This window comes from Triturus cristatus, chromosome 10 (assembly GCF_964204655.1).
Source record: "Triturus cristatus chromosome 10, aTriCri1.1, whole genome shotgun sequence".
NCBI classification, from domain to species: domain Eukaryota; kingdom Metazoa; phylum Chordata; class Amphibia; order Caudata; family Salamandridae; genus Triturus; species Triturus cristatus.
Window position 1 is genome coordinate 56,956,226 of NC_140593.1, and position 24,222 is coordinate 56,980,447.

General features: G+C 47.3%; 1 protein-coding gene across 2 annotated transcripts in view; it reads right to left on the minus strand.

The window, feature by feature from the left end:
- LOC146788822 (Krueppel-like factor 5) overlaps window positions 1-24,222 on the minus strand; it is a 155,342-nt gene that overhangs the window by 5,798 nt on the left and 125,322 nt on the right. The gene's annotated exons all lie outside the window — the stretch shown is intronic.

Below are 24,222 nucleotides of genomic sequence, written 5' to 3' on the forward strand. Positions count from 1 at the left end.
CAAGACCTATGGGGGTCACTGGAAGAAAGACTACTCCCTTCTTGTACTCACCCAAGACTCATTGACATCATTGGAAGAAAGACTACATTTTCGTGCTCTCCCAAGACCTATGGGGGTCACTGGAAGAAAGACTACTCCCTTCTTGTACTCACCCAAGACTCATTGGCGTCATTGGAAGAAAGACTACATTTTCGTGCTCTCCCAAGACCTATGGGGGTCACTAGAAGAAAGACTACTTACTTCTTGTGCTTTCCCAAGACTTAGAGGTCACTGAAAGGAAGAGTATTTTTTTGTGCTCTCCCAAGGCTACTACTGATATATACGGTTTTGTAACAGCCTTAATGACTAGTTTTAGTCATACTACAATAGTACTACTAACATATTGCAAAATGCTGTTCACTAACCTACACGCAGAGGCCTGCAGCTCCACCTCCCCAGTCTTTGATGTGCCTAGATCTCCGCCCTGACTGCGGGGATCTCCGCATACATAGATATACGTTTTAGCAATAAATGTAGGATGCACGGGGGAAGGGCTGCAAAATAGGGAATACTTGTGAATAAATGGGAGGTGTTTAACTAAGAGTAAGGTGGGGTTTAAGTAGGGTTGTGGAGGGGTTTCGAGAGGACATGCACCCATCTAGAGAAGAGTAGGACTACTCCTGTTCACAAGCTGCACTTTCATAGTTACTTCAGCAAAAAAAAAAACACATTACAGTTGTTAATGCACTCCAGATCAGACGCGGAGTAACTTCAGCACCATAACAAACCATTGGTACTGCAACACCCTCCCATAGAGTATAATGGAGGCAAGGACTTCTAATAAAGCCCATAGGAACTTGTGTTAAATTAAATTAACCTATTTTAATGTTTTGACAATATAAATAAGTTTAATTTAATTTTTAAAAATCACATGTAAATGAAACACATATTACTTTATTATAAAATATATTATATTAATTCACTTTTTGAAATGTAAAGATCAATGTAACTTATATTTGGCAAATTAGAAAAAAGAAATTAATTATTTACATAATAATAACAAACATTTTAGAGTTTCAGTGTAGGTAGTACATTGTATTGTCTGATTGATACAAATCATCGCAAAATGATACATTTCAGTGCAATAATCCATACCAGTTAGTTCAAAGTGCTTATAACAAGAACATACGGCTAGTCAAATAAAACCTCTATGCATAAAAATTCATCACAGTTAAACACAAAATTACAATTAGCCTAGCCTGGAGAAAACCATACAGGTTGCTTCAAAGTGCCAAGCAGTTATAACAGAGGACAGATTGCTATTCAATTAAAACATTTATGCTTAAAAATTCAACAGTGTTTAAAAATAAAGCTACGACCAAGGGAGCCATACAATAATACAGAGTGACAAGTGCTTAGAAAAGATTAGCGCGACTTTTATCTTAACCCGCGATGAGCCATACTATGTAGATCAAAGTGCCATGTGCTTCTATGCACCCTATAGCCGTAATTAACCAATCGTGCAAAACAAGCAAATTGCCAAATGCATAATCATGGGAGAGTAACTCATCCTGAACAAGCATGGAAGGAGAATACAAAAAGTTATCCCACTTATTTTAAAATAATTAAAAAACATATATAAGCATACTTTCGCTATAATTTCAGGCTAATCCACGAAGTTGGTGAAATGTATGGAACTTATGATAAAGATGTAAACATTCTTCCTGCATTAATCAATAACGTTATCAGCTGACGAGTTAATGGAATTGAGGCACCTGATGAGCATAAAGTGAGGGCCTGGCGGACAGACCTCACCGTTGCATCGAGAAGCAAACGTTTTAAAAATATCCGACGTGTATTGCGCAGGTTTGTGGCGGGCACATACAATATGCAGTAAAGTTTCTTGTGAAAGCCCGCACGGTCCGCAATACGCAGTAAAGTTTCTTGTGAAAGCCCGCACGGTCCGCAATACGCAGTAAAGTTTCTTGCGAAAGCCCGCACGGTCCGCAATACGCAGTAAAGTTTCTTGTGAAAGCCCGCACGGTCCGCAATACGCAGTAAAGTTTCTTGTGAAAGCCCGCACGGTCCGCAATACGCAGTAAAGTTTCTTGTGAAAGCCTGCACGGTCCGCAATATGCAGTAAAGTTTCTTGTGAAAGCCAGCACGGTCCGCAATACGCAGTAAAGTTTCTTGTGAAAGCCCGCACGGTCCTCAATCTCTCGATGGCCATTGCTGAATCCATTTTGGGGTTCCTTCCTTGGCAGGATATCTCCCAAGTCACAGTTTCAGAAATTTGTCCCTCATACGCGATGGAAAGTGGGTGGTCAAGTACGGCTGAATTCCCAGTTTCTGATGAGAATTAATCACTGACCAGGCATGCTTCTTTGCAGCTAAAGCCTCCTTATTCACAATAAATAAATTAACTTTTATCTTCCTTTTTAAAAACTGTTTAAACACCGCTTCATTTCATGGAACCCGGCTGCAGATGGAAGCTTTGGAGACACGTTGACATGTATGATCTCCAAGCTCCAGCATATTCAGGATGGTTTATTTCGTAGCAGCGATTCTATGCAAAGGATCCAACTTCTATAGAGACAGAGAAGGCATACATTCCAAGAATGACCCTTGAGGCACTACAGACTGTCAGTGGAGACCAAACTCCAAACAAAAATTTCAGCTTGGCCAATTGGTTTTGGGATTCCAAAACCTAACTTGCTAGCTTTAATTAAAAATACATCCATGATTTGGCATCCTTTCCCTTACTGATAGCTGAGCCGTGGGAGATAGTCGGTGGCGGCTTGACTCCCATGACTTTAAGAAATGTTCATATGATTGGCATTTTAATGTATTTCTTAGTGACTTAAATACGAATATTAAAGATGATGTTTTTTTCTCTTAAAAAGTTAAAATGACTTTTAAACGAGAATTTATTATCGAATAAAATGCCCAAATAATATATGTCTTTACAACCTCAATGAACATTCCTTTTACTTGCCAAGTTCAGGTTTTAGCGTGCGATGCGCCAATTGCCATCATCTTAGTTTTCTTGATATTCAAATCCAAGCAATCGGCTGTAATGTATTCATAATATGCTGTGATTAGTCATCGCAGTCCTATGGGAGTTTGACGAAGTACAATCGTGTCGGCAGCACACTGAAGATATCTAAGATGGCCATTGACAAGTTAAGGGGGAGAGCATGAGCGGCTCCTAAGTGCTGTAACAGACCGGACACAAAAAGATTAAAAAGGCGCGGGGCCAATACACAGCCTTGTTTGAGGCCAATACAAGGTGTAATTCTATGGGACGGGCGGAAACCAGCGCCTAAATTAACCTGCACCCGGGTATTTGTCTACAAAAGTATAACAGCATCCAATGGGTTTTGGGGAATTCACCCTGTTTGCGACAGCCACTGTAGGGGCACTTGAACATGTATCATCCTCTGTGGACTTTATTAAACAATCACCCAACACGGAACCCGGGGGTAACGTGCCGTTACATACAGCTGGTGGAGCAGACCTAGATAAAGACAAGTCATCTTCACATTGAACTCTGCCTGTCTGTTTAAAGTAGTCCATAAAATAGGACTGGGATAGCAGCCGTAGCACAGGTTCCTATGAGGAAATGGTGTGTGTGTATAAAACCCTGTATAAAACCCTGTATAAAACCCTGTATAAAACCCTGTTGTGGGCATCCCACGGTGCCTGCCCTACAGTGCACGGTTTAACAGGGGGGTCCCTTAGGTACCCCCTCGCCTCCCAACCGCATGCCGCAGGATGAAGGGGGCCCTGCTAGGGACGCTCAAAGTCACTTTCCGACAGCCTTTTCGTGTCGGACAGGCCGACGTTGAAAGGCTGTTGGAAATAGACATTGTAATCCAGAGGTAGGAAACGCTGTCTGTAGCAGTGTGCGATGCGGTTCCTACAGACACAAATCCTCCGCGAGCCGGTCAGAACGGATTCTGAATGACCGCGTGGTTTACCTACCTACCACAAACATCGTAATCGGTCGGGCGGATTGTAAACCGCCTGAGTCAGTCGGAAGGGCTCAAACACGATCAAGGAGATTCCAACTGTGGGGGGAGGCTTTCCACCCGACATCGTAATCGGCCCTCAAGTGGCATGCGGATCTTGGGGATTTCCCTCTTTGTCAGCTGATGCAACCTCTTGGACTTTCTTCATAGTCTTCAACCTTTTTTGAAACTGCAGAGTCCCTTGTAGGCTTCCGGACCTCATGATTTTTAAGAAAGATGAAGATTTGAATGATGTATAATTAAAGAAGGTTTACAGACACAAATATCTCATATAAGATGATGGTATATAGGCCGCATGGTATATAGGTGGGTGGGGGGAGCGTGCAAGGGGCTTGCAAACCACAACTGGACTGACCATCTCCGCTGCCCCTCGGCACAACCCTAGTGCACAGTCACTAGCGATGTTGCCATGCCAACCTGGTTAAAGTCGTATAACCGGGGCCCTTTGAGCTGAGGTATATCAGAAACAACGATGTGGGTAGCACTTCAGCGCGTGTTGAAGAGTAGGGAAAATTAACCACAGATGAAACGCAGACATAGACCCCAAAATGACAATAGACACAGATGCACTTAGGACCTTCTTTGAGCAAAATAAACCCAATGAAGATATCAGCAACTGGTGCAGGCCAGTGCCGCCTCCTCCCACTCCAACGAAACACAAGTCACATCAGAGGAGGGACGAGCACACTGGCGAGTAGCACAATTCCTTGAGTCTGACCTTTGTACACCTTGGCCCTCTCGACAGCTGGGGCTTACAGCTATGAAGGTGGATGGTGGTGAGGCACCAAAGGGCCCGGGCAGCGGGTTGTAGGCTAAGGCGGTAGAGATTATATAAAGTTGGCGAGTTGATGTTGTTATGGCTTAATGAAGTATTTTTTTAGCCGTAACCCTTACCGCGCTGGTGCCGCCTACCCGCACGCGCCTTGAAACGCGGGTTGTGTTTGGGGGGGGGAACAAGCACACCAGGTGGCCGCTGCAAGGAGATCCATAGAGCATGCTGATGGAGATAGAGTTGCAATGGTTTACGGTTGAGGTTATTTAGGGTTGCAGGGTTGCAAGGGGGGCAGTAGCGAAGACGAGCATATGGGCGTGCCAGTCCCCTCGGTGTGGAGCAAGCTGCACTGGACTAGTGCGAACTGCTTCTGTGCGGCCATCGAAAGGACCAAGGCCTAATGCCTGCCCCTACGCCATTACAACATAGCCCCAAAATAGCAAGGCTCTCTATGGTTCGGAGAAGCAGCCTGCTATCTGTTGTGCCCCGCTTTGTCCCCGTAGCCACTCCGCGGTATACACAAGGAAAAGAAGCAGGGAGTGGGAGAATGGTGGCATGCCCCCACAGTCGTCCCACAGTATTGAGGAACGCTGAGGGGTGGCACGCACTGTCACACTATCGCTGCCAGCTGTAGCTGGGTGTGGGTACGCCAGCCATGGCTGCATATGAGTGCGGGTCCTCCCTCAGTCCACCTCGAAACCACCAACCTGGCAACCCGACTTGGCTCGGCTTCATGCAGCCCAGTCCGCACCCTGCTTCTTGTTCCTCCCACGAAAGACCACGCCCAACAGTTTCTGATATCCGACCAACGGCCAGCGACACCAGTAGTAAAAGAAGGGGGACAGTAGAAAGCAGAGTTTCAGTGGGATTTTTTAAAATTTAAACCTTATTAAAAAAGAATTGAAATTTAATATGTGAAAAAGAATTACATATGTTTATTTAATTTTAAAACAGTTGTATATAAATGAAACGTAAATATTTAGTTTATTATAAAACATATGAATAACCTTTTCTCAAGTGTAAATATTAATGTAATTTTTATTTGGAAATCCCAAAATAATGTTGAATTGTTTACTTAATAATAAATATAAATGTTATTGTTTCAGTGGGAATTTTTTTTATATACATCTTAAGACAAATAATTGTAAGTTAATATGTTAAAAATGGTTTAAAAAAACAACTTAATATGAATATAGCATTTTTTCTATTTTACATTTAAAAACAAATTAATTTACAATAAAAGTTTAAACTGTTCCTTATACTTTCCCTTAAGGAGCTCACTGCCCTGGTGGCGGAAACCTCTCTCTACATGTCAAAAGTTACAAGTGCTACCTTCAAATCATAAATCAGAGTCCACACCCTGAATTCAGGGGGTGGAGAAGTGTTAAGTAACTTTACACTGGTAAATGGTAAATTGACAAAAATAGTAATGTTACTTAAAAGCGTAAGACTACACGTATGCGTGTAGATTTCCTCACATGCCAGTTTGAATTTGTGAGTACCCCACCCCCCCCCCCCCCCCCCATGTTTGCAGTCCTGGGCTCTGATTTGGCTGCCTAATGTGTTTTGAAATGCTTGTCATGGAGTGCGTCTACTGGACTCGCGTGCCTGTTAGCAATGAGTGTAACCCGGAACCCAGATAAAGGAAACATGCTGCCCTAAGTGAATGCAGCTACGTGCTAACCCTATAACCTCTATGTGTGATGTAGTGACATCATACATGACACAAGCCGAAGTGCTTTGGAAATGTAACCAGAACCGAGATAGCAATAGTTTTAGGTTTCATGATGTGATTGTTAGCATTTTACATGCAGATCAATTATTGATAAACCGTAGTCCTAGAAGATGACGCAATCTTCCTGAGCGCCAGGTGTTCAACTTATTGCTGCATTTGAAACACCCCAAACTAGTCATCTTATCATTTCGGGACATTTGTTTCCCGGTTGTGGAGCGTGTCCACAGCCATTCGAGAAGAATCGTTTTCAAGTTCTGGAGTGTGTGTCTTTAGAACTTTAGAAGGGTTTTCCAGGTCTGGGGTGGGTCACCCTATGGTTTGAGCTTCATATGCTAGCTGGTCAGTTGCAGTGGCTGGCTCAATGGATAGAGGGTGTGAACGGCGACGGAACGCTCTTATCGCACCCGGATTCGCTCCCTAGCCTAATAGTGGCGAAATTACTGATACCAACGATGTCCACCCCGTACGGCTCCTTGCTTCAGCGCTCTGCCTTTCAAGCATGGAGGCGATGCCAGGGCAGTGGACGGCGACTTGCAAAGTACACTCCTATGTTGCCCCTCGTGGGAATGCCGCATGGTGGTCCACAGTCTGTCTTTACGATTGAGCAATTGGCCCACTGGACAGAGGCTGGGCAACGCGGGAGATGGCTTCCTGGATAAATCCCTGCTCCCATTTGATTGGCTTATGGAAGACTGTGGCCTACCCCCGGGCCAGTTCCTGAGCTCCGAGGCACTGGCTCGCATGTTTGCTCAGCTGTGGAGTATAGGGAGAAATGAACAGGAGACGCACCCAGTATTGCGCGCCCGGTTCACGCTCAGGACGGCGGGGATCCAGTTAAATGGTCCTATGTGGCCCTGCAGTCGCCGTTGGTACGTCCCTTAGATAGTCTACGAGGAAAATGGGATAGGATTGGAGGCAGAGTCCTTACATGTGCAGAGTGGTGGAGGGTTTTGCACTACCTCAAGAATATTTCTCGCAATACAGGTCTCAAATACATTGAGTTCAATTACACGCATATGGCTTACATGATGCCCCACCACCTTAATGTGACCTATGGGGGGGGGGAGGTCCGTGGCTGTCCTCGGTGCCTACACCCAGATGCGGATTTCAGCCACATGGTCTGGGACGGTCTGGGCCTGTGGCCTTTTTGGGGGGCTGTGCTCGGTAAGCTTACTGCGGCGTTGGGCAGAGTATTGCCCTCCACAGTGCAGACGTGTCTCTTGGGTCTTTTCCCGAGGCCGCCCAAATGCAAAGTTGGGAATAGGCTCGTGGAGCTCGCGCTGGGCCTGGCAAAACGTCGCATTGCGATGGAATGGAAAGCCCAGAGGGGACCAGCGATTGAGACCTGGAACAGGGACGTCATCATGTGGGCTGGAGCGGAAGGCGAGCACTCAGCTGGGAGGAATCTAAGGGCATGAGAAAGCGCCCAATGGTCGGTCAATGGAGGGAGGTGATGGCGACTTGGTAGAACCCTGAGGGGCCAGCCACTAGTGGGTCTTGGTCGGATTCTAGTCAGGGGCCTCGATCCGACAGGACTTAAACAGCAATGTCCTCGGCGCCCTTGGAAGCGGTCCGAATAATATCAAACACGGTATGGGGGTTTGTGCACCGAGTGTTAATGGCCCTAGTGGGGTGGCTCCGATCGTGGTTGGAAGCTCCTCCCCACCACGCTTCTAGCCCTCTCCTGGGACTCGTCATCATAGTGTGCCACCCCTTCATGCCCGTTATGTCTGCTACAATATGCTTCACCCCTCTGCACATGCCCCCTTTGCTTCTTTATTGTTTGTGTTGGAATGGTTACTTTCAGTTTTTGTTTTTCCTTATGATTGTTTGTAAATAACTGAAGTAGCATTTTGACAATTAAAAATGTTATATCTGTACCTGGACACGTTGGTGGAAACTCTTGTATGTCAATTATTGGGAACAAACGCTCTGGTGAAACATGTACTAGGGACTATGGACAGTACCGGTAGGTGGCAGTTACGTCAGTTAATGGTTGGAAAGTAACCCTTTGTGTCCTAGGAATGTGCGATGTATGCTGGATTTATTCCCTGGTTTTGCTCACGGACACTAAAGGACGTATCTTAGCGACATACTGACATAGCCACTGAGTAACCCGGTTTTGATGTTGATGTGGTTTCATTCATGATATATATGTAGAACACTTAAAAATGAAAATAAAAATACTTTTTAAAAAAGTGTGTCGGCTTACAATTTTAGAACAGTCATTTACTAGTTCTGGAGTGTGTCATTCATGATAAAGAACAGTTATTTTCTAGTTATGGAATGCGTCTTTCTAGGATTTAAGAACAATCGTTCTCCAAGTCTGGAGTGTGTCTTCCTAGGATTTGAGAACAGTCGTTTTCCAAGTCTGAAGTGTGTCTTCCTATAGTTTGAGAACAGACATTCTCCACGTCTGGAGTGTGTCTTCCTATAGTTTGAGAACAGACATTCTCCACGTCTGGAGTGTGTCTTCCTATAGTTTGAGAACTGTCATTCTCCACGTCTGGAGTGTATCTTCCTATAGTTTGAGAACAGTCGTTCTCCACGTCTGGAGTGTGTCTTCCTATAGTTTGAGAACAGTCGTTCTCCACGTCTGGAGTGTGTCTTCCTATAGTTTGAGAACAGTCATTCTCCACGTCTGGAGTGTGTCTTCCTATAGTTTGAGAACTGTCGTTTTCCAGGTCTGAAGTGTGTCTTCCTAAAGTTTGAGAACAGTCGTTCTCCACGTCTGAAGTGTGTCTTCCTATGGTTTGAGAACAGTCGTTCTCCACGTCTGGAGTGTGTCTTCCTATAGTTTGAGAACAGTCATTCTCCACGTCTGGAGTGTGTCTTCCTATAGTTTGAGAACAGTCGTTCTCCACGTCTGGAGTGTGTCTTCCTATAGTTTGAGAACAGTCATTCTCCACGTCTGGAGTGTGTCTTCCTATAGTTTGAGAACTGTCGTTTTCCAGGTCTGAAGTGTGTCTTCCTAAAGTTTGAGAACAGTCGTTCTCCACGTCTGAAGTGTGTCTTCCTATGGTTTGAGAACAGTCATTCTCCACGTCTGGAGTGTGTCTTCCTATAGTTTGAGAACAGTCGTTCTCCACGTCTGGAGTGTGTCTTCCTATAGTTTGAGAACAGTCGTTCTCCACGTCTGGAGTGTGTCTTCCTATAGTTTGAGAACAGTCGTTCTCCACGTCTGGAGTGTGTCTTCCTATAGTTTGAGAACTGTCGTTTTCCAGGTCTGAAGTGTGTCTTCCTAAAGTTTGAGAACAGTCGTTCTCCACGTCTGAAGTGTGTCTTCCTATGGTTTGAGAACAGTCGTTCTCCACGTCTGGAGTGTGTCTTCCTATAGTTTGAGAACAGTCGTTCTCCACGTCTGGAGTGTGTCTTCCTATAGTTTGAGAACAGTCGTTCTCCACGTCTGGAGTGTGTCTTCCTATAGTTTGAGAACAGTCGTTCTCCACGTCTGGAGTGTGTCTTCCTAGGATTTGAGAACAGTCGTTTTCCAGGTCTGAAGTGTGTCATCCTATAGTTTGAGAACAGTCGTTTTCCAGGTCTGTAATGCATGGGAACTTACTTTGCATCCAAGCGCTACCTCCTGGGATCTCAATGACTGTGAACCTCATGTGCGTCTCATAGTGGCATGCTTTGTTAAAGTCCTACACATATCACTTTATAATATATGTATATATGTATAACATATAACTGTAACACATGGAAGTCTGCAACAGCTGTATCAAAACTTCTATCTCACATTCATATTACACTCTAGCTCTGACACTACTACTTACCTGTAATACAGAAATTATAGCATTCTACTGTAATAACATGTTACAGGCAGAGTTGCTGAGTTATTACGTCACAGTGACAGATGCCAGACCAGCACAGTGTGAATAACAGCTCTCTAGGGGGCCTGACACTTCAACAGGTGAGAGTAACTTTTGTAACTCTTTTGGTCTTTTCCCGTCAATGTCCACAATCATTCACTGAGAAAGCGATGTGTGTGGTAGTATTTTACTGCACTGTTTAAGTTCATTACAAGCATGTTTCCATCTCTCTGCATGCTACCACACATATCAACTCACAGCCGGTGTTTAAAGTGCTTTACGTTAAACTGCCTAAACTATATGCTTGCAACAAGTTATATAATGTGTATTGCAGGGGCGGCACGCAACTTTAAAAATTGGTGAGACGTGGAGTGCTGTAAAACTCCCCAATATTTACTCTTTTCTCGGACGCCGAGCAGGAAAGGAAGGTAGTTTACTTCTTGCCTTTGAATCAAACCAATCTCAGCTCCAGGATTCGTTGGAGCAGGCTAACCCAGAGCTCATTTTCAGGCTGGGGGCCTGTGCCTAGAATCCCTTAGTTGTTTTACAGTGCTGGGATTGTGCAGGCGGAAGTGCGCATGTCAGATCGGCTGACTGTAGACAGCCGGTGCATCTGACATGCCCACTGAGCACCTATGATGTCATTCTGCAATCTGCAGGAATCTGCCCCGCCCATACCATCCACTCACTGCGCCCGGCAGCACATAGAAAAATAAAATGGCAATGACCATTGTGTGCACCTGCTGCACTCGCATCAGGCGGAGCGACGCTACTCCACCTTAGCGGAGGAGCGGCCGCTGGCGTACTGGAGAGTTTCCTCACACATACAGATCCTGCTTTATTGCATAGATCTGCAAGAAGGATATATTTAGGGGTAGGTGGTACACTCCACTCCGCCAGCAGAGTTTGCAGAGTGTTGCCCACTTCGCGCTCTGCCTGGAGCGTGGAGTTACAGAAAAACTTGGAACCGCAGCTTGGCAGAGTTTTGCTCACATGCGGTTCGCACAAGTGAGAAAATAAAGTGCTAGGATGAGTCCTGGCGCCATTTCTTATTGCAGGGCGTTGCGGCAGGACGCTACAGTTCGCATTGAGAAACCTGCATCTCGAGTAGAAAATCTACGTGAGTGGCAGAAAGAAGTACCGCCCTCTGGAGCGGCACGTGGTGCTTCTCGCATTGATTTTTACAGCACGGAACGAATCAGCGCAAGCAGCGCTATGTGGCAAAATTCCGCTGCACGTGGAACTCCGTGAAATCTTGCTGAGTTTTTATGTAACTCTGTGGAATTTACTCGGCGAGTTCCGCTGACCCCATGATATCTTCCTTAAGAAGGAGCGTGGGGACGAGGTGGGGGTGACACTACAGATAAGTATTGTAAGGAAGGTATATCCCAGATCTTAAAAGGATATCGCAAGTCATGTTTGAGTTCCATGTCTTACAAGAGAGCTCAGCCTTCAGCCTCGTCCCTGTTTATGGCCACGGACCTCCTCAGCGACGGCCATATCATTAACTTACTAGCGGGATTTTACTCCATTTACTAGGGGGATTTTACTCCACATGTCAGCGTGTAACTCAAATGATGCCTCTGGTTCTCAAGTAACAGACTAAGCCCACGTAGTAGCAGCTCATGGCCCTGGGTCACCCATCTTCTGCAGCTTGTATCTACTCAAGCTCCCCAGCCCTTCCTTCCCTCGCCCTCCCCTGCACATGCACAGCCGCTATGTTCACCAGGGACTCACGCTGAGCATGCACAAGAAGCCTTTCTCCCTCCTATCTGAAAATTGTTAAAATTGCATCAAAAAGTTTGCCTAGACGTGTTCACTCCTTTTCCCCGATAAACACGTCCAGTCAGACGGCGAGAGACGCACCTTGAGGCAAGTGTGACTACAGGGGTCTCTTATCCTCTCTTCCCATGGGGCATTTAGGAACCTCACGGGATGTTTAAGAAACATTGCTCAACTAGAGGTTGACATAGGTCACCTTACACAGTGGTAATTTTGGATCAATCTTGGTTAGATAGGAGCCCATAGTCTTTTCCGTCCTGATGAATGCCACGGACCCTAAGGGCCACTTTGACAGAAACATGTAGACGACTATATTCACGGTGGTGATGGGGTACTAATTCCCCCATTCCCCACACTTACTTTTAATACCACGTAGTTCCCCAGCGAATAAACTTATTTCGGCTTTTACATTAGTTTTTAAATCACTTTTTTTGCACGGGCCCCCACTTAGACTTTAGAAGTGTCTCCCTGTCTCCAGGTGTAGACCCGCTCTCTGCCAAACGCAGTTTCTAGAGAGCGAGGACTGCCGAAGATGAAGCATGACACCTGGTGATGTGTGAAGACAGTCCTTCATTTTTTGTAAATTCCCGGTCACCTTCCTTCAGGGTAGCTTCTTTTGCGTGTACATGTTATGGTTGGAGGCCAGCTCACTCGGAATACCCCATAGCCTGTAGTTCCCTCCCCTGGGAAACCCCAGGGTATTATAGGTTATATACTTCCAGAAAGCACCTGGACTAATACAAGAAAATGTATAATGGCCACGAGTTCCTTCACTGACCTTGTTACGCGCTGCACGGATGCGCTCGAGCCCGTCTTAAAAGGCCTGCTATAGAGAGGGGCGTGTCCAAGGGTGTGTCTAAAAGCCCGGCGCTTGTATAGCGCTACATGATGCTGATCTTTCTCCCCCCTCACCATGAAGAGGGGTCTTGTTGGCACTGGCACTAAATGCGCGCTTTAAGGAGCAGCGGTGGCTCCTCCACAATGGCGGAGGAGTGTCACCCCCCCCAAAAACGTCAGCAAGGGAAAAATAAAACGCCACTGGTTTTATTTCTCCTTTCCTGCCGAGTCTTGTGAGCGGGGCCTGGTAGTGACGGGCGCTGAGGGGAGCGGTAGTGCACTGCCATCACTGCGCATGACGCTTTGGCCGGCCGTCTCAGGCGCAGTGAAGCTCTCTCCAACCCAGCCGGGGAGGGCAGAGAGGCACAGACTTCACAGTCTGCCCTGGGGTCCACATCGAGGATGCTGCGGCCAATCCTGAAGGTGCTCTCATGCGCGGGAGCAGCTTCAGGATTGGCCGCAGGGCATTCTGGGAGCCTGTGCTTCCTGAATAGGTGAAGAGGAGCATGGCGTGACCGGCTGAAGGTAGGTTTCTCTTATTTTTTATTCCCCCTGGAGCCTCTTCCTCCTCCACTCTCCCGCCCGCTTCCCCGCTTCCCTGCTCCTCCAGCATACCAGCCGCTCCTGCTCAGGAGGGGATGAGGGGTTCTGGTGTGCATGAAACACAAAAGTGCTCTGATGAGCGGTGAAACACGAATTTTTCTCTAGTGTGCAGTGCAACACGAAAGTGCCCTAGTGTGCAGTGGAAAACGGCAAGTTGGTGCATCTGCTACTTTTAACCACACTGGGCTGTTTACTAGAAGTAGAGCATAGCGCCTTGATGAAGAGGAGAACGAGACAACTGCTGGGGGGGCTGTGTGTGTGTGTGTGTGCAAGAGAGCACGCGAATATCTTCGTTAGGTCGGAATGTCACACACATGATGTGAATAGCTTCCATGTGATTGGGATACATGGCAAAAGACAGTGATGCATGGCGCGCGTGGCAGTGATGCATGGCGTGCCACAGTGACATATGGCAGTGATATATGGTGTGTGACAGTGATGCATGGCGTGTGGCAGTGATGCGTGGCATGCCGTAGTGATATATGGCAGTGATGCATGGCGTGTGGCAGTGATGCATGGCGTGTGGCAGTGATGCATGGCAGTGATGCATGGCATGTGACAGAGATGCATGGCGTGTGGCAGTGATGCATGGCGTGTGGCAGTGATGCATGGCGTGTGGCAGTGATGCGTGGCATGCCGTAGTGATATATGGCAGTGATGCATGGCGTGTGGCAGTGATGCATGGCGTGTGGCAGTGATGCATGGCAGTGATGCATGGCATGTGACAGTGATGCATGGCGTGTGGCAGTGATGCATGGCGTGTGGCAGTGATGCATGGCGTGTGGCAGTGATGCGTGGCATGCCGTAGTGATATAATGCAGTGATGCATGGCGTGTGGCAGTGATGCATGGCGTGTGGCAGTGATGCATGGCATGTGACAGTGATGCATTTCGTGTGACAGTGATGCATGGCATGCGGCAGTGATATATGGCGTGTGGCATTGATGCATGGCGTGTGGCAGTGATGCATGATGTATGTCAGTGATGCATGTCATGTGACAGTGATGCATGATGTATGTCAGTGATGCATGTCATGTGACAGTGATGCATGATGTACGTCAGTGATGCATTGCATATGACAGTGATGCATGGCATACTACAAGGATGCATGACGTAAAATAGTGATGAATTGCACACGAGTGTGATGCATTGCACATATCAGTGATGCATGGCGTAGGACAGTGATGCATTGCCTGCAGGAGAAGTGTCATGCTAAGTACACCTTCTGCCTCAGAATGAGTGAGTGTAACAGATGACTCTTTCTCAGTGTCGTAAAGCCTTTGTGTGTCCAAAGTTTGTGCTTTCATACAATATGTGGAAGTCAGGAGATAAAAAAACAACCCTTAATGTATGCTCTTCAGCCATACCTCAGCAGAAATATCCATTGTGCATGCTTTTAAAGACAGGCGGGTAGGGGTGGAGAGCAACAGGGCGCCGGTGAGGAGAGGGTATTGAAGGGGTGAAGCAACACACGAGGGAGAGAACAGCAAAACACATGCACCCTCATGGAGTGTGGAATGAAAAAAAAGTAGTTCCTTAAATGTGAGCAATGGAAGGATATAAGCCAGCCAGTGATAAGGGTGGTAAAGAGGAAGTGCTCCAGTGGAGAGACAAACCCAAGAAGAGGAAGGCAGACCATTGAATGTAGCAAACAAATGAGTGACAGCAAAGCCGACCAATGGCATGCACGGGGGTTGGAATTCCACGGCAAACTCACAACGTCTTTTACACCTGGTAGGCTGGACTTAAAAGCTTGTATTGCGCAAAAAAAAAAAAAATGTATTCATAAAATGACACCAACGTTTCTAACACTAACCCAAAATCTTTTGAAAATGTGTGCATTGAATGCACAGCTGGGCCTCGATTATTTTCAAAATGTTTTGGGGGAGACCCCTCCGTTCTTCCTGCAGGTGTGGGGTGCAAGTCTTACACAGCTTCCTGCGGCAAACATTCTTTACCACGCAGCCAATACCACGATGTGCCTTTACACCGCAGCCGGTACCCCGACTATGAGGTCACCAAGCATTGCTTTACCGCGCAAGTTGTTACAACCACTTCCTTTAGGAGGCAGTTGTTGGACTGATGCTGGATTTCAGTCCAACACCTTCCTTACTGATACACTGACTGGAGCTGGAATAGTAATGTATACTAGTCCGAAGTCAAGCGCCCCCCTAAGGCAAGTTACTGTAATGACCTGTGTGGTAATGAAACGCGTGGGAACTACGCAATCGGGGTACTGACTGCAGTGTAAAAACATGTGTGGTACATGCATGCGGGGTTCTGTCATACAACCCTTCATGCAATTTAGAGTACTTCGCCAACTACCCTAACACACAAACGTGCACACAAACGTACACACACACACACACACACACACTTCCTAAACCTCCATTACACAAAAAGCAAAGTACACTGTCATGTCTGTGTTAAGAAAACCTTCAAGAAAAAAATAGTGTTAGCATCGCATCCATCCACTGTAACACACTGTTCCAGTATCCCTTGAAAATTGTGCGCATCCGTGTCCAAGTTGTAAATATGTGTACACAAACACACAGACACGCATACTCTGCTACACGCACTCACACCAGTATTTACACACGTGCACACCTCCATACTACTCCGCAAACACACTCCCTACACACTCACATCCTTGTTTCTCAGCACACGAGGCTGCAGCACATCCGTGTTCCTAAACACACACGGCGCTTTCGTGGAAGAGAGTTGACCTTCGACCCCGAGCCATATCCTCTTTGGAACACTGGGCGTTGGTTTCAAATATTAACACTGGCAGCTCGGAGACGGAACAACACGGGCCTCGTGCACCTGCCGACTCCCTGACCCCGAATATATTGCCCAATCAAGCGATAACGAGATACCGGCTGGTCTAGCGCCCAAGCCCCTGGCCTGACCCCGGGAGGCGCTGTGCGGGCCTGGCGAGCTCCTCCTGGGAGGAGAGGGCTTAGATCTCAAGCCTGGTGAGTTACTCTCTCCTGAGAGGAGACGGCTTAGATCTCAAGTCTGGTTGAGTTACTCTCTCCTGGGAGGAGACGGCTTAGATCTCAAGCCTGGTGAGTTACTCTCTCCTGAGAGGAGACGGCTTAGATCTCAAGTCTGGTTGAGTTACTCTCTCCTAAAATGAGACAGCTTAGATCTCAAGTCTGGTTGAGTTACTCTCTCCTGAGATGAGACAGCTGAGATCTCAAGTCCGGTTGAGTTACTCTCTCCTAAGATGAGACAGCTGAGATCTCAAGTCCGGTTGAGTTACTCTCTCCTAAGATGAGACAGCTGAGATCTCAAGTCCGGTTGAGTTACTCTCTCCTGAGATGAGACAGCTGAGATCTCAAGTCCGGTTGAGTTACTCTCTCCTGAGATGAGACTGCTTAGATCTCAAGTCCGGTTGAGTTACTCTCTCTTGAGATGAGACAGCTTAGAGCTCAAGTCTGGTTGAGTTACTCTCTCCTGAGATGAGACGGCTTAGATCTCAAGTCTGGTTGAGTTACTCTCTCCTGAGATGAGACAGCTGAGATCTCAAGTCCGGTTGAGTTACTCTCTCCTGAGAGGAGACGGCTTAGATCTCAAGTCTGGTTGAGTTACTCTCTCCTGAGATGAGACAGCTGAGATCTCAAGTCCGGTTGAGTTACTCTCTCCTGAGATGAGACGGCTTAGATCTGAAGCCTGGTGAGCTACTCTCTCCTGAGATGAGACGGCTTAGATCTGAAGCCTGGTAAGTTACTCTCTCCTGAGAGGAGACGGCTTAGATCTGAAGCCTGGTGAGTTACTCTCTCCGGAGATGAGACGGCTTAGATCTCAAGTCTGGTTAGTTACTCTCTCCTGAGATGAGACGCCTTAGATCTCAAGTCTGGTTGAGTTACTCTCTCCTGAGATGAGACGCCTTAGATCTCAAGTCTGGTTGAGTTACTCTCTCCTGAGATGAGACGGCTTAGATCTCAAGTCTGGTTGAGTTACTCTCTCCTGAGATGAGACGGCTTAGATCTCAAGTCTGGTTGAGTTACTCTCTCCTGAGATGAGACGCCTTAGATCTCAAGTCTGGTTGAGTTACTCTCTCCTGAGATGAGACGCCTTAGATCTCAAGTCTGGTTGAGTTACTCTCTCCTGAGATGAGACGGCTTAGATCTCATGTCTGGTTGAGTTACTCTCTCCTGAGATGAGACGGCTTAGATCTCAAGTCTGGTTGAGTTACCCTCTCCTGAGATGAGACGCCTTAGATCTCAAGCCTGGTGAGTTACTCTCTCCTGAGATGAGACGGCTTAGATCTCAAGTCTGGTTGAGTTACTCTCTCCTGAGATGAGACGGCTTAGATCTCAAGTCTGGTTGAGTTACTCTCTCCTGAGATGAGACGGCTTAGATCTCAAGCCTGGTGAGTTACTCTCTCCTGAGATGAGACGGCTTAGATCTCAAGTCTGGTTGAGTTACTCTCTCCTGAGATGAGACGGCTTAGATCTCAAGTCTGGTTGAGTTACTCTCTCCTGAGATGAGACGCCTTAGATCTCAAGTCTGGTTGAGTTACTCTCTCCTGAGATGAGACGCCTTAGATCTCAAGTCTGGTTGAGTTACTCTCTCCTGAGATGAGACGGCTTAGATCTCAAGTCTGGTTGAGTTACTCTCTCCTGAGATGAGACGGCTTAGATCTCAAGTCTGGTTGAGTTACTCTCTCCTGAGATGAGACGCCTTAGATCTTAAGTCTGGTTGAGTTACTCTCTCCTGAGATGAGACGCCTTAGATCTCAAGTCTGGTTGAGTTACTCTCTCCTGAGATGAGACGCCTTAGATCTCAAGTCTGGTTGAGTTACTCTCTCCTGAGATGAGACGGCTTAGATTCTATGTCTGGTTGAGTTACTCTCTCCTGAGATGAGACGGCTTAGATCTCAAGTCTGGTTGAGTTACTCTCTCCTGAGATGAGACAGCTGAGATCTCAAGTCCGGTTGAGTTACTCTCTCCTGAGATGAGACGGCTTAGATCTCAAGTCTGGTTGAGTTACTCCCTCCTGAGATGAGACAGCTGAGATCTCAAGTCCGGTTGAGTTACTCTCTCCTGAGATGAGACGGCTTAGATCTCAAGTCTGGTTGAGTTACTCTCTCCTGAGATGAGACGGCTTAGATCTCAAGTCTGGTTGAGTTACTCTCTCCTGAGATGAGACGCCTTAGATCTCAAGCCTGGTGAGTTACTCTCTCCTGAGATGAGACGGCTTAGATCTCAAGTCTGGTTGAGTTACTCTCTCCTGAGATGAGACGGCTTAGATCTCAAGTCTGGTTGAGTTACTCTCTCCTGAGATGAGACGGCTTAGATCTCAAGCCTGGTGAGTTACTCTCTCCTGAGATGAGATGGCTTAGATCTCAAGTCTGGTTGAGTTACTCTCTCCTGAGATGAGACGGATTAGATCTCAAGTCTGGTTGAGTTACTCTCTCCTGAGATGAGACGCCTTAGATCTCAAGTCTGGTTGAGTTACTCTCTCCTGAGATGAGACGCCTTAGATCTCAAGTCTGGTTGAGTTACTCTCTCCTGAGATGAGACGGCTTAGATCTCAAGTCTGGTTGAGTTACTCTCTCCTGAGATGAGACGGCTTAGATCTCAAGTCTGGTTGAGTTACTCTCTCCTGAGATGAGACGCCTTAGATCTCAAGTCTGGTTGAGTTACTCTCTCTTGAGATGAGACGGCTTAGATCTCAAGTCTGGTTGAGTTACTCTCTCCTGAGATGAGACGGCTTAGATCTCAAGTCTGGTTGAGTTACTCTCTCCTGATATGAGACGGCTTAGATCTCAAGTCTGGTTGAGTTACTCTCTCCTGAGATGAGACGCCTTAGATCTCAAGTCTGGTTGAGTTACTCTCTCTTGAGATGAGACAGCTTAGATCTCAAGTCCGGTTGAGTTACTCTCTCCTGAGATGAGACGCCTTAGATCTCAAGTCTGGTTGAGTTACTCTCTCCTGAGATGAGACGGCTTAGATCTCAAGTCTGGTTGAGTTACTCTCTCCTGAGAGGAGACTGCTTAGATCTCAAGTCTGGTTGAGTTACTCTCTCTTGAGATGAGACAGCTTAGAGCTCAAGTCTGGTTGAGTTACTCTCTCCTGAGAGGAGACGGCTTAGATCTCAAGTCTGGTTGAGTTACTCTCTCCTGAGATGAGACGGCTTAGATCTCAAGTCTGGTTGAGTTACTCTCTCCTGAGATGAGACGCCTTAGATCTCAAGTCTGGTTGAGTTACTCTCTCCTGAGATGACACAGCTTAGATATTAGTTCTGGTTGAGTTACTCTCTCCTGAGATGAGACGGCTTAGATCTCAAGTCTGGTTGAGTTACTCTCTCCTGAGTGGAGACGCCTTAGATCTCAAGTCTGGTTGAGTTACTCTCTCCTGAGATGAGACGGCTTAGATCTCAAGTCTGGTTGAGTTACTCTCTCCTGAGATGAGACGGCTTAGATCTCAAGTCTGGTTGAGTTACTCTCTCCTGAGCTGAGACAGCTGAGATCTCAAGTCTGGTTGAGTTACTCTCTCCTGAGATGAGACGGCTTAGATCTCAAGTCTGGTTGAGTTACTCTCTCCTGAGATGAGACGGCTTAGATCTCAAGTCTGGTTGAGTTACTCTCTCCTGAGATGAGACAGCTGAGATCTCAAGTCCGGTTGAGTTACTCTCTCCTGAGATGAGACAGCTGAGATCTCAAGTCCGGTTGAGTTACTCTCTCCTGGGAGGAGACGGCTTAGATCTCAAGTCTGGTTGAGTTACTCTCTCCTGAGATGAGACAGCTGAGATCTCAAGTCTGGTTGAGTTACTCTCTCCTGAGATGAGACAGCTGAGATCTCAAGTCCGGTTGAGTTTCTCTCTCCTGAGATGAGACGGCTTAGATCTCAAGTCTGGTTGAGTTACTCTCTCCTAAGATGAGACAGCTGAGATCTCAAGTCCGGTTGAGTTACTCTCTCCTGAGAAGAGACAGCTTAGATCTCAAGTCCGGTTGAGTTACTCTCTCCTGAGATGAGACAGCTGAGATCTCAAGTCCGGTTGAGTTACTCTCTCCTGAGATGAGACGGCTTAGATCTCAAGTCTGGTTGAGTTACTCTCTCCTGAGATGAGACAGCTTAGATATTAGTCCTGGTTGAGTTACTCTCACCTCAGATGAGGCAGTTTAGATCCCAGGCCTGACTAAGTTACTCACACCTGGCCTGGTTCAATTACTCTCACCTCACATGAGACAGCATAGATCTCAGCCTGGTAGAGTTACTCAACCCTCAGATGAGTTAGATTTCAGGCTCTGTTGAGATACTCATGCATGAGAAGAGACAGCTTAGATCCCAGGCCTAGTGAGTTACTCTCTCCTGAGATGAGGCAGCTTGGATATTATTCCTGGCTGAGTTACTCTCTACTTAGATGAGACAGTTTAGATCCCTAGGCCTGGTTCAGTTACTCTCACCAGAGAAAAGACTGCTTAGATATTAGACCTCGTAGAGTTACTCTTACCTGGGAAGAGACAGCTTAGATCCTGTTGAGTTACTCACACCTGTGGTGAGACAGCTTAGATTGCAGGCCTTGTTGAGTTACTCTCACCTGAGAAGAGACAGCTTAACTGTCAGGCGTGGATGAGTTATTCTCACCTGAGATGAGAGGTCTTAAATGTCAGGCGTGGTTGAGTTTCTCACCCCTGAGATGAGACAACTGAGATTTCAGGCCTGGATGAGTTTCTCTCGCCTGAGATGACACATCTTCGACATCCGTCGTTCATCTGCCGCTTCTTCGTGACATTCACAGGACCCTGAAGCGGAGGAGGGCTGAGGAGGTGCTACCAGGCTGCACCCCCTTTCCCAACCCGTCTGCTAAGAGAAGTCAGTTTTGGGGACCCTGTGATGGGTCCAGGAGCACACGGCGGCGGGGTAGGGGAGCCGGCACTGATCTCAAGTCTACAAGCGGAGGGCTCGACCCGCAGTCCGTTGCGGTCTCCACACAGCAGGTGCGCTGGGAACAGCCATGGCAGCTTCGAGAAGCTTATCAGAGGCGGGCGAGCAAACACAGTCCCCGATAAGGCCATCGAGCCGCGAGTTCGCAAACACGCAATCAGCGCTTATTGTCTGCCTCGAGGCCGATGGCAAAATAATCCAGGCCCGCCCGGGGCCGCAACTTTTCACACTGTTCATTTCGGAGTGTGAGGACGTGTGGCCTAGGGGGCGGGGCTAAAGTGCAGACCTCAGAACCAGGAGATATTATGGGGTCAGCTTGCACACTTGACTAAATGGTGTGATCCTCGTCACATTATTCGAACCCTCTGCATCTTAAGTCATTAGGCTCTGGGAGTGGAGGGGGCAAAGGAGCAATGTGAGACAATAGGAGAGTCGAAGCAGGTGTGATAATGGGCAGCCAGTGACATTTAAAATGCGGGGAGAATTAACTCAAAGAACAAAGAAGCTTGAGAAGACACACTGCTCTCGAGAAAACAAGGAAAGCGTAACTAAACATGGACGCGGTGATAATACATTGAGGCTTCAGAAGACACACAGAGGCTTGGGAAGGCAGACTCAAGTAGACACATGGAGGCTCGAGAAGACACATGGAGGCTCGAGAAGACACACGGAGGCTCGAGAAGTCACGGTGGCTTGAGAAGACATACACAGACTCGGGAAGACACATGGAGGCTTGAGAAGACACACAGAAGCTTGAGAAGACAGAGACTCGAGAAGACACATGGAAACTCAAGAAGATACACAAAGGCTTGAGAAGACACACGAAGGCTTGAGAAGACACACAAAGGCTTGAGAAGACACACGAAGGCTAGAGAAGACACACGGAGGCTAGAGAAGACACATGGAGGCTAGAGAAGACACATGGAGGCTTGAGAAGACACATGGAGGCTTGGGAAGACAGACTCAAGTAGACACATGAAGACTTGGTAAGTCACATGGAGGCTCGAGAAGACACATGGAGGCTCGAGAAGACACATGGAGAATTGAGAAGACACATGGAGGATTGAGAAGACACATGGAGGATTGAGAAGACACACAGACTCGAGAAGACACATGGAGGCTTGAGAAGACACACGAAGGCTTGGGAAGACACACAGAGGCTAGAGAAGACACACAGAGGCTAGAGAAGACACACAATGGCTAGAGATGACACACGGAGGCTTGGGAAGACACACGGAGGCTTGGGAAGAAACACGGAGGCTTGGGAAGACACACCGAGGCATGGGAAGACACACGGAGGCTTGGGAAGAAAGGCTCGAGAAGACGCATGGAGGCTGGAGAAGACACATGGAGGCTTGAGAAGACACATGGAGGCTTGAGAAGACACATGGAGGCTTGAGAACACATGTGGAGGCTTGAGAAGACACGTGGAGGCTTGAGAAGACACGTGGAGGCTTGAGAAGAGACATGGAAGTTTGAGAAGACACATGGAGGCTTGAGAAGACACGTGGAGGCTTGAGAAGAGACATGGAAGTTTGAGAAGACATGTGGAAGTTTGAGAAGACAAGTAGACTTGTGAGAAAACAGGATGGAAGTGAAGAAGATAAAGGGAAGCTTGGTAAAGCACCAGAACACACCAAAAACACTGAAGAAAGTTTGAGAAGAGACACAAGGACTTTTGACTAAATGCGGGTGATGTTAAGAAACAGGAAAGAACCAGAAAAACACAGGGGTGCTTCACAAAAATACTGAAAGCTTGAGATACCAGAAGAGAACTTAAGAACAGAGGCTTGAGAAATTTGCGCTCAGGATGGGAAAAGATAGGAATGCTTGAGAAACGATAGGGTCTTTGAGAAGAAAAAGAGGCTTGAGAACAGGAATCCATGCATCAAAAATGTAAGAATACAAACAAGATGGCATACATGAAAACCTTGAGATGGTGCTGTGCTCGCAACTCGGTGACGTAGCTGTCAATAGTGCAGCAAGTGCAGTGTCAGGACATTAGGGGCCCCTGTAACTCAATCATGGCTTTAGTTTACTTCCCAAACTAGGGGTCCATTCTGAACCAGGGCCCGCAACATGTTTACTGTGTCACTTCCACGACTCGGGACGTGTTTAATCCCACCCTGTGGATCCTGTTCAAACCAGTCCAGAGGACAGGAACCTATTCAAGCTCTTTAGACACCGACCCCCCACCTGCTCCCTTCCAGATGCATTTGGGTCCTGGGGTCTTCTGCAAAACCCCCCACCAACCCCACAAAGTAAGACCAGATCTGGGGCCCTGTTCTTTCTCTATCCTAACCGGGCACCAGCCGGCTGTTGCACGCGTGTGGAGTCAGGGAAGTGTCTGGAAAGGCACTATTTGGGGCAGTACCTAGCAAGAACCATGGAGCGCTCAGAACATCGTGTCACCTGTGAGTGTGTCTTGGGCTACTGAGCTCATGGGAGGGTGAAACAGCATTACTTTAGCAGCCCCACCTGCCTGCACCTGTCTGACAGCTCTCCTGGGAGCCAGCACCCATCATCCAGACTGTCTCGTAGCTGTGGGCATGTGAGGTGCCAGGGTGATGCCCAGCACATGGCTGCTTTGAGATCTGATCCCAGTCCACAATCACTTCTGCTTTAAAGGATACAGGCAGAGCAAGGGATGTGTATGTACAATATCACACAGTGCGTCATGTCTGCATTTTAACTTGACTTCAGAAGGTCCGAAGCCCGCCCTGTGTACGACAGGAATGGATTTTAAACTCCGAGACTGAGCGGGCCGAAAAGGG